Here is an 11,781-nt window from a genome sequence, read left to right as displayed (position 1 = left end):
TAAAAAGAAAAAAATAACTATGCTTTAACACATTATTGAGAGGCAAATGATGCAAATTCTGTACCCATATGAGGCAACAACTAAATGTACTGATATATAAAATATTCCTGTCCCCAGACATTGATTAAATAGTTTTTCAAAATACGTTCTATGCATGTTAAAGGCATTGCTCATGCCTTTAATTTAGCTACTCAGGAGGCTGTGATTTGAAGATTGTGGTTTGAAGTCAGCTAGGTAGGAAAGTTTGTGAGACTGATCTTCATTTAACCACACAAAAGCTAGAATTGGACCTGTGACTCAAGTGGTAGAATGTGTTAGCCTTGAGAAAAAATGCTCAGTTACACCACCTTGGCCTTGGGTTCAAGTTCCAGGATCAGCACACATACACACATACACACACACACACTCACACATACAAATATACACACTGATCTATTCACGTTGGTTAAATGTGGCCAAGTTAATACAAATGTGTTGGCTAATGCATCATAATTATCAGCCAATTAATACATTTCAATAATGACAGGGCACTTAATTTCCCTACTATTTGATTAGTTGACAAATTATACATGTATGTTATGCATTTATTCATTCAGCAAATGGCAGTCAATTCTCTATGATGTGCTTGGCATTTCTCTAAGAATAAGCATAAAACTATAACCAAGGCAGAATTGTTTCTTACAGGCTAGCAGGGAAGACAGGCTGTGTGTGATGAATGCTATTGGGAGTGGAGAAGGCAGGCCCATCTAGTCAAATGATAGCTACAAAATAAAGTGAAGGTGAGAGTAGATCTTCCTAATGCACAGGAGGTCAGGTCCTTGAAATCCATCAACCACCACTGGAGTTAGTTTAAATCACCTGTGACATATTATAACCCTTCCAGGCTCTGGGCTAGGAGCATGTTGGGAACCTCAGAGGCTGGAAGAGAAAAAGAATAAAGCTTAGCCTTAGAGCTACCAGAAAGAGTCCAGTGTTCCAGTGATGACAGTTCAACTGCTTTGGTGAGCCCAGTTCTCAAGAAGCTAACTTGAATATCCAAGATTCATTCTGGTCCTTGGCTATCCTTATACCAGTGCAACAGGTCTCTCCATTACTGCAGTCTGGTTGTAATAGGAGCCCGGTTAGATGCTGGAAACAGTATCCTCCCTGACAGTAAGAGGTGGGCATCAAACTAGACAGACTGAAGGAGCAGCCTCAAAGGAGTCCAAGCCAGAGCTCTTGTCAGAGAGAGATTGAAAGGACATAATGAGAACCCCAGAACCCCAGAAGGTCCTCGAGGCTCGGATGCTGCTCCTTAGGGGCTCTCTGGCATCTATGGTCTCATTAGATATCAGGCTTGTTTAATACTCTATTTTTTGCTCCACGTCCTTCTCTATCATCAATTTGCTAAAATCCCAATACTATTAGTTGTGCTCAAATATTGACCAAACTTTGGTTTACATCAAGAACTATTAGCAGCTTTTTGATGTAGATATTGTTTTTGGAAACATATTGTTTTTAGTAAATTGCTAGCTCATTAGAGCACAAGTAAGACTTGAATTTTTGCTGCAAAAGTATGATCCATGAAATTAAGATAAGTATAAATACCCTCAATATTTAATATGGTTGGCTCTAATATTTGTACATTTTTATGAAACATCTAAAAAGGGATAACAAACCTATCACAAAGTAGTTAGTGAATTTTCCATTCATGCATCTTTGTTATGTACTGAAAATAACTAGATAAGTGGATATGTGCTACTGTGTAATAAATTGGGAGTCTTAAAAATGAACCCATCTTAAAAAAATAAAAAAATGAACCCATCTGATAATAGTTATTCTTCGTACTTTTGCTCAACTTTGTTTTAAAATGTGATGTTCAATGGAAAAATGTTATCCTCTGTTCAAAATCATATTCACTTTTCCACCTCTGCCTCCAACAAAATCTGGTAGCATAAGCACAAGTTTTAACTCAGTCACTTCTCATTTGGGCAAGTGACTTGGGCTAAGTCCCTTAACTTCTTTGGGCCTCAGATTCTACTTTTATAAATAAAAGATAACAGTGCTAACCTGACGGAATGGTGGCTTAGAGCAAAAGATTTACACTGAGGACTTAGAACTTGCCCCCTAGGAAGTGTTAATGCAGGTGTTCAGTATTTGTGTTTAGGTGCATATTATGTGAATTAACATATGAATATGTTTGAAAGCTTCATCAGTTCCTGAGGCAAGAAATATGAAATGGCAGTGAGAAAAGAGTCAATGAAACTCTTGGCTTCTAACCAACCCTCTTCAAAATCTTTCCTAACAGCCTATTTTTGAAAGATGAAGAAAGATAAAGGAATGAAGAGAACTGCCCTTTTCCTCTAACCCTTGAAACATTTTCTCCTTTAAAGAAACTAAGCTATAGAAACAGGAGGCCTAACCCAGAACGAAAGGTGCCCACTCAAAGGACTGTTTAGAATGTTATGAAAGTGAAGTGCTATGAACATGTCCTTGAATCAGACAGCGGTGGACGTGATCAGAACAAGATTGTTCACATGACTGTGTAGGAAGTGCTTTGCATACGTGTGTGTGAGCATATGTGTGTGTGTGTGTGTGTGTGTGTGTGTGTGTGTGTGTGCTTAATATATGAAGGGAAAATGAAATTGAGACACACTAAAGACTTTCATTGCTCCTAGTTTTGGGACAAATATTCGTAATGCAAGCTGTCCAGATGTGAGATCTTAAGGAGAACATAAGGAATTCCTGGATAGAAAAGGGGATGGTTTGCCCAGTGGCTTGTCTCCTTTAAGTTACTTGCAATACACCTCTTTGTGTCAGCATATCTTTTAAAACTCTTTGCTGACATAAACATGTGCAGCTGTCTCTTAAACTCATTTTCACCCAAAAGATTTATTTGGTAATTCTTAGTACTTTCCATATGCCTATAGATCTGTAGACATTATTACTATCTTTTTTCTTACAACTTTTAATGGGTTTCATTATGTGATTCTCATACGTATATACAATATATTTAAATCATGTACACCTTCCATCACTCCTTTTACTCTTGCCATTAATTCCTCAAGCAGTTCCTTTTTACATATCTAATATATCATATATAAATATAGGAGTCTATATATCTATGGATGTTGGACCTTTTTTCATGTGTTTATTGACCATTTGTACTTACTTTTAAATTGTCTGCTCAGTTCATTTGCTCATGTATGGATAGAATTATTTGTTCTTTTGGTGCTTAAATTTTCAACTCCTCCTACATTCTCAAGAATTCTTTTGTCAGAGAAACAGTTAGCAAAATCTTCCATTAAGTAAGCTGTTGTTTTATTCTAGCAAATGTTTCCTTTGATGTGCTTTTTAGTTTGATGACTTCCAGTTTGTCTACTTGAGCCCTGCCTCTAGTTCTGACTTTTGTTAGGAACTGGGAACAGCAGTCTTCAGGATTTTTCTGCTAGGCTGGACCAAACTTCAATGCTCAGATTCAGCCTTGAGTAATCCGGATTATAGGCTTGACACACTGATGTCTGAAATTTGTAGAAGTCACACTTTTGGGGAAGGGTCAGTATTGGAGTTTGAACTCAGGGCCCTGTGATTACTACCAATTGAGCCATGCCTCAGTTTTGTTTTTTTTTTTATTATCCAAGCCCAAATGATTTATTACATTAAAAATGGGCTGGAAAATGTTTTAAAATCAGTCCTATTTCACCCATCTCCCTAACTCTTCTTCAAGTTGCTTGTTTCCTAGTAGCATGCTATGGAATATAAACAAACACCTTGAATGATCCCTCAATGTCAGAATACAAGGGCATATCTTTTCTCTAGATTTTGTAGGAAAAGTGATGTTAATTGAGTTATTTTAAGCACATATCTCACAAGAAATTCTGTAGACATTTTTTTCTAATTTTAAATTTGGGGACTGTGAACTCTTTCAGGGAAATGTCTCAATAAAGAATACACTCAGACCTACTCCTTAATGATTCCTAGCTTCAGTAAAATCATTTGAACGATTCTTATTCCTAACAACTGTTCTGCCAAGCATTGTGTAAAACAGCATTCTTCAGGGTTAGATAATCCCATGGAAAATGGCCGAAGCACTTTTTGATGCAGAGGAATGTAATCATCCACGTTCTTCAGGATGTCTTCATATGTTTATTTGCATACTGTGTCTCTGTTGTCATACTTTGTCCTCTGTGTGTGTGTGTGTGTGTGTGTGTGTGTGTGCGCGCGCACGAGCATATATGTATTTGAATGTGTATAAACATGTACTATTTAGCTTCACAAAAGGTCATGAATGTCTTTCCTGGTCGCCATACTGCATGAATGATCCATTTCATATGATGTGTTTAGTATGGTTCATTGCCCTCTGGTCTTATTAGTTAACAATGTGCACTAAATTGAAATTTTCTATTTACAGGTGTAGAGGGAAATTTTAGCTTCTGAGAATTTATTATTTACTAGCTAGGAGATTCTCTGTTGCACTGGCTCTGCCAATGTTGTATTGTAAATACCTGGAATAAAGTTGGAGATATTTAATTAGAATATTATTACAATGTAAGTGTATTATTTCTATAGCTAAGCTTGAGGAAGTGAGACTTGATTAACATTATTAATGCAGGGGATATTTATCACAAATGTTTTAGAGGTTTTCAAAAAACTATGTATGTGTCCTCATGGATCAGAGGAAGTTAAATTAGTGGTCACATATGGCAGTTATTCAAAGATTCAACCTTTTACCATTTCCTATAACTTATTGTTGTTTCCCATTGGCTTGAAGAAGTAATATTTGTTCACTGAAAACTATCTGCCAGACTCTGTGTTACATGTTTTATCTATATTGCTTCATTAGTTCTTCAGAGTATTTTATGAGGTATAATGTTTATTCCCATTTTACAGACAATAGTGCTGATGGAAGATTATCACAGACACCCTGAGTATACCTTTGCAGGACACTCACATTCTGAGTCAGGGCTTTCACACCTTGTATTTAGCTTTTTCTCCTGGGCCATTCTTCATAGCCTAACTTCTCAGAATCTCAGAAGATGCAGAAACCATTTTCAGCCTCTTGGGTTTTTGATATAGTTTTCCATTCTTATCTTCTCTGTCTGATAGTTCCTGATTTCATTGATTCAGTTTAGGTTTTTTTCTTTGTTGTTGTTGAGCTCCAACACTGGAATGATTACCAGTTGTTGTCATCCATTTGGTTCTGAGAAAAATCTCTTAGCAAATCAACTCTACTTATTCTATTTTTTGGCTTCTTTATAAAAGACAGCTTTATTGAGGCATAATTCACATATACTATGACTCATCCATGTGAACACTTATTAATACATTCAAAGAAATACGTACAACGATTGATATCACAATGGTAAAATATTTAGGATATAAAATTACTGACACATGAGAGGCCCTATATCCTTTAGTGATCCCTGTCCTTCAGTCTATCCTTCCACCTTTCCCTGCTCCAGTCAAAAGTGCTGTTTCTGTAGATTTGCCTACTCTGGATCTTTTATACAAATGACATTATATAATAAATAGCTTTTTTGTGACTGACTTATTAACGTTTAATGCTTTCAAAGTTCATCTATATTTTAGCACACCTGAGTAACTTATTTTATTATTTCTAGTGGAGTAGTATTTATTTAGTTATTTATTCTCTTTGCTGGCCCTAGGCTTGAACTCTGTGCCTGGGCACTGTCCCTGGGATTCTTTTGCTCAAGGCTAGAACTCTACCACTTGACCCATGGCACCACTTTGGGTTTTTCAGGTGGTTAGTTGAAAATAAGAATCTTATGGATTTTCCTGCCCAGGATGGCTTTGAATCCCAATCCTCAGATCTCAGTCTCCTGGGTAGGATTTCAGGAGAACTACCAATGCCTGGAAGTATTTTATTGTGTAGATATTCCATTTTCTATTTATTCATCTGTTGATGGGTGCACTGAATTGTTTTCATGTTTTTGTCATTATGAATAATGCTACTTTGAAAATTTGTGTACATATTTTTGTTTAAACACCTACTTCCCATTCTTTTGAGTGTATATTTAAAAGTAGAATTCTGCGTCTCAATAATGCTTTACTTTTTGAGGAATTGCCTAACTTTTCTAAAATAGCATTTTACATTTCCATCAATAATGTATGATGATTCTATTTTTTCCACACACATTTTTATGAACATTCCTGTGTTTGCCTTTTACCTTTTCTTTTTTCTTTGTTTTGTCTTGTTTATAGCCATTTTAGCCAGTGTTAAGTGGATAAAATATTTAATGTCTTGTAAAAAATTCTAAAAGATTTTGCTCTAAGGCCATACTATAGTATGACGCTAATTGAAAGGACCTCTAGGATATAGAAACAAAAGCCATATAATGAATGATTGTTGTCCTTAAGGTACTATGTTATCTCTCAGCTCTTTTGCTGTACCTTGGTTATCTCATATTGTAACAGTATCTCACTTTGTTATCTGATATATCGGATAAATTTGTATTTGGTTATTTGAAATTGGTTAGGGAAGGGGGGAAAACAAGATGGGGGGCAGGGGTGGGGAGGAGGGAAATGGGGACCAAGACATGTGAAAGGGTATCAATGTATGTGAATTAATGTACCTTCTATCTGGCAAATATCATGTAACCCTTTTATTAATTACAATAAAAAAACATCAAAAAAATTCTAAAAGAAAACTTTATTTTTCTCTTCTGTCCACTAAGATTTGAGTATTTGTTTTTATATGCTTTATTTTTTATTTTTTATTTTTTTGCCAGTCCTGGGCTTGAGCTCAGTGCCTGAGCACTGTCCTTGGATTTTCTCAAGGCTAGAGCTCTACCACTTGAGCCTCAGCACCGCTTCCGGCTTTTTTCTATGTATGTGGTACCGAGGAATCGAACCCGGGTCTTCATGCATGCTAGGCAAGCACTTTAACCAGTAGGCCAAACTCCCCGGCCTTTATATGCTTTAATCTTCTCTCTTTCTCCTCCCCTCAGCTTGTTCTTGAAATAAGGATGGACAGTCTTATTTTTTTCATATTTCTAGGACATAGCTGAAGGTATAATATATATTTGTGAATGGATGAATGAAAAATTGAGGGAAAGTTGTGTGTTGGGAACTACCCTTTCATTCTTATTGGGCCAAGAACTGTGCAATAATTGTATGAGTTATCTCATTTTATTTTCATAACTGCAGCAAGAATCAAATATTAAAGTATTCATTTTACAGAGGAGAAATAAAAACTGTCAGAATTCTCTTGTGATTCAATCACCATGCATAGACCTTGGTGTTTACACTCTCTGAAGAAAGAACTTGTATTAATTTCCCAAACACATGCCACACACACACACACACACACACACACACACACACACACACATACACACAAAGATGAGAACCATTATCACTTGCATTGCTACTTGTGGTACTACTAAGATGAAGAACCGCACAAAGCATATGCTTTCTCTGTGCCATGCTCCACAATAGCTGCCCTTTGTATACTATCTAATTTAATAAAAAGCTAGCAAGTCAGATTTTATTATTATTGCTATTATTACTATTATTTTCAGACAATGAAGCAGTCACTGAGAGTCACTGAGATGTTAAGTACTTGACTCAATAATAAATAGCTAGTAAGGAATTAGGTTGTGCTTCTAAGCATGTAGAGGAACTGCATATGTAGATGGAACCTAGGGGCTTGCTTACCTTTGAGATATATCTCCATCCCACTTACTGTATTTTACCTATGATATATGCAGAGTTATACTACATCTGAGTAGAGCATTTTTCACATAGTAAAGAGCTGGCTATGCTTAGTATTTATCTTTTCATTATAATTAATATATAATATTATATACTATATAATGTATAATAATATAGTATAATATATAATATATCAGTATTATCGTATATCATGTATCACAATATGCTATGTGTATATTATATGACACTATATAGTTCTATAACACAATATATATAATGTCAATATTTATATTTAATATTTAAGAAATAGTTTTTTGTCTTATTGTATAAAGTCTATGATGGCATCACATGAAATACTGGTAATAATCAATGGTTATGATATAATATAATATCAGATATAGGTTTATGTTCTCCAAGTTTATATTTTATATGTGTATGTATATTTATGTACATACTGATATATACACATATAAGAAGTATAAAATTTTATATAATATTTTATATATATATTCTGACATCTGACACTAAGTTATGTTTCAAAGTTTTATATTAGATTCTTAAATATTGGAAAGGTAGATATAAGTGGGAAAGCAAAGACATCAAATGCTTTTAAACTTTCAATAACTAATCAGTGTATTTTCTCATTTTCCACATACAATTTTGTTGTTTTATTATTCTTTTGTATCATATCCTCCATTGTTTTTCAAGCTTCATTCAGATTTTTTTTGCCAATCCTGAGCTTGGGCTTTCTCAGGGCTAGAGCTCTACCACTTGAGCCTCATCACCACTTCTGACTCTTTCCTATATATGTGGTAGTGAGGAATTGAACCCAGGTCTCTGTGCATGCTAGGCAAGCGCTCTACCACTAGGTCAATATCCAGGCCCCAGATATTTTTTTTCAGATAGAGGTCTGCTACCATTTGGCATATGTCTTCCCTTGGCAGTGACATCTTGAAAATTAAAAAAAAATAATGCCTCCCTCACAAGCATCCAGGTTGGCTGCCTGTAACTGCACTGTGCTTCAAAATGTGTCACCTTATTAAATTCTGAAAATTGTTCAGAACATTGTCTGAATAATTGTTTTGGAAGGGCTTTACTGTCAGGTCAGCTTTCTAAGGGCTAGAAATATGTCAAACCTGGCAGCCTTACCTTTATTTAAGAGCCAAAATACAAATAAGTAGATTACAAAGCAATCAATCAATACAGAATTTAGGATGTTATGGTTGGCATTGACCTCAAGAGTTCAGCACCCTCATTTTACGGATGAGCAAACTCATCTGTAAACTAGAGAAGACAAGGCTATATCCTCAGTTACAGCTAAGCAGGTAACCTTGGTCATGCTCCTGTGCCTCAGTTTCCTAATCTGAAAGACAGATTTCTTATCATTAGATAATCCCAAGGCCTTTGCATGATGCCTCAGAGTTGATTCTCAGTAACTTCATGACAAATTTGATATATTTCTAGTCTTAAAAAAATTCTGGCCTTGTGTAAAGAGAGAGTCATCTTTTATGTAGTCTCCATATGCATAAGTACTATATATAGTAGTTATTTATAATATTATAAAATATATATTTATTATAAAATAAGCATATGTACATATATTTATGTATGTATAAATGCATTTATATAGCATGAAATATATTTAAATTTGGAAACATTGAAAATTTATAGCTATTAAAATATAGTTTTATTCACTGGTGAAAATAAATAAAGGGAGAATGTATTTTTTCCCTTTATCAGAATGTTTCTTTACTTTTTGCTCCTTCTGGTTTGTTGTGGCAAGGTTTCTTGGGGATATTAGGTTACTGACCTTTGTTTTCTTTTCTATAAGAAGCTTTTACTAAAGTATTTTGTGGGGTCTTATAAGAAACCATGATTCTCACATGCAAGTAATTAAATGGATTTAAGGCAAGAAAAAAATAGGCACAAATTTGAGTTGATTAAATTTGTCTTGAAAAGCTAGTGTGTTCTAACTTGAAAGTTATGTTGTGCAAGAGTGCACTGGCTTTTTGACAGTGTTTCTTATCCTAAAGTATCTGGGTGAATTCAAAACTCCTGTGTGGCCCACAAGTTTAGGAAGTTTGGCAAATGATCTAATCTTACATGATACATACATTTTTTCCTGACTATAAACAACTATTTTCTTCAGGTATCACCTGCTATTCCTATAGCAAGTCTTTGGAACAGAAAGATTCTCAGTGTGTTAAAAACTTTTGATTGAAACAAATGGAGATGTGGTTGACTTAACAAAGCAGTTTTCATGTGTGTGGGCCAGGACTTATAGAATTCTAAAGGAGGTTACGTTAGCCTTCTCACTTACAACATCTTTATGGATGTGGTGTTTATATATCCTAGATTTTCCAGGGCAATGCTAGGTTGTAAATATTCTGTCCTGTTGTTCCCATAAGTACAATCATACTTGTCAGGCTACATGTGCTAAGTTTTGGTTTGGAAAATATGGACATTGTATGCACATCAGAACTCGTTTTTTCTGGCCTGAAGCCCTGTGCTGTTCCTTTACTCTGCTCTGGCCCTAGCCTACTTCTCATTGTCATCAAAGGCTTGTGTCTGTTACAGTCCACTTGCTTGTGCTGCCTAGGCCTAGTGTCTAGGGGGCAATGTGAACAGTAAACTAATCTGTGCTAATGGGCGAGGAGGAAAAATTAGGGTCAGGAAAAGCTGCATATCCAGAGCTTTAGTCTCTACTCAGGTAGCATAAGTGGTACACTGGAAAGAATGTGTTGACTTCATTTATCTTTAAGAAAATCCTTTTGTGATTAGTTTGTAGAAGTGGGTTCACAGAGGCTGCAAATGACCATAGCCATGGATAGTATCACTACCTCAGATCAGTTTTTTATATGTGTCCCAAATATGATTAGACCCCTGTAACAGTTGGACAGGATTCAAAGGATGGTGTGCCAACTGTCTTCTCTGCCCGCAATGGTTTCTTCTGCAATATGTGTGCTACTCAAATGGAAAGCAAAATGGCTTTATGATTATATTTGCTGAGTTAGCAATGAGAGATTTGTGCTTCTCGATTGTCAAACCCAGCCCAACTTTTAAAAACTTTAATCTTTCATGAGAAAGCCAGCTTGAACATTCCTACAAAGATCTAAAGGATTGTATGAAGTATTTACTCTAGTTTAAGTTTACTGGTAGACGTTTGTTGTTTTTATTTGACGTGATTTTTATTACATAAATGTATAAAGATTTTCACAAATTGAAGAGTTTGCCTTTAAAGTCTGCTTAAGCTCTTCTATTTGTATTACATTTAATGTTTTTTTTTTTTTTTTTTTTTGTCTTGGTTTGGTTTTTAGCTGTGATAGAGTTCAACTGAATCTCCTCTAGCTCTTTGAAAAATAACTGCTTATTTCTCTGTGTTAAGCAGTTTACTGTTTAGAAATTCAGTCAGCATTCTTTTTTGGCAGTTTGTGTTCTCTTAAAAAGCAACATTAGTACCTTGACTTTTTCAGTCCTAAGAGCATTTGCAAAACCAGATGCTTTCAATATCATCTGTTATTTTTTAATCATACACAGTCTCAAGAACCATCTCTTGAGATGGCTGACTATTTGGAAAACTAGAAGAGCAAGCTATAATGCCTTTAGTAAGAGGATACAAATTTAGTGTGATTATTATTCTAACCAATATTGAAAAATGAAGCTATTTAATTATCAATCTCATTCTTTATATACCACTATCAAATTGTTTTTTTTTACTGACCTTTTATGTCTAAATTTGAGGACCTTAATGCTAGCATTGAAGATTATTCTAGTTACTTTTGCTAACTGTAATCTCCACTGGCAATATGATATTTAATTGAGGACTTATTACGTACCAGGCATATTAACTTTCAAAATCTTAATGGAAACTTTGGAAACAATGCTATTATTAGCCCATTCTGCAGATTGGGAAACAAGATTCAAGCAGGCAAACTATATATATATATATATTTTTTTTTCTGTCTCACTACTGGTAACATTAACACATTCAAACCAAAATCTGACTCAGAAACCCCCATTTCTAACCACTGTTTTATAGTACTTCTTGCTAACTCTGCCTAAAGATGTCTGTTGTGTAAATCAACACATTCATTGATAATGGATTTCCTTCTTTTATACTACAATACA

The 11,781-nt window shown here is 35.0% G+C and overlaps 1 long non-coding RNA gene across 1 annotated transcript in view; it reads left to right on the top strand.

Moving 5' to 3' along the window:
- The first annotated feature begins 1,046 nt into the window (after positions 1-1,046).
- LOC150056405 (uncharacterized) overlaps positions 1,047-11,781 on the top strand; it is a 35,583-nt gene continuing 24,848 nt past the window's right edge. Inside the window, exon 1 of the long non-coding RNA XR_016537322.1 lies at positions 1,047-1,159. This is a non-coding gene — a long non-coding RNA (uncharacterized LOC150056405). The remainder of the gene's footprint in view (positions 1,160-11,781) is intronic.

The sequence above is a fragment of the Megascapheus bottae genome, chromosome 12, assembly GCF_031878675.1.
Source record: "Megascapheus bottae isolate mThoBot1 chromosome 12, mThoBot2.hap1, whole genome shotgun sequence".
In the NCBI taxonomy this organism is placed as follows: Eukaryota; Metazoa; Chordata; class Mammalia; order Rodentia; family Geomyidae; genus Megascapheus; species Megascapheus bottae.
This window is presented reverse-complemented; position numbering and strand designations above follow the sequence as displayed.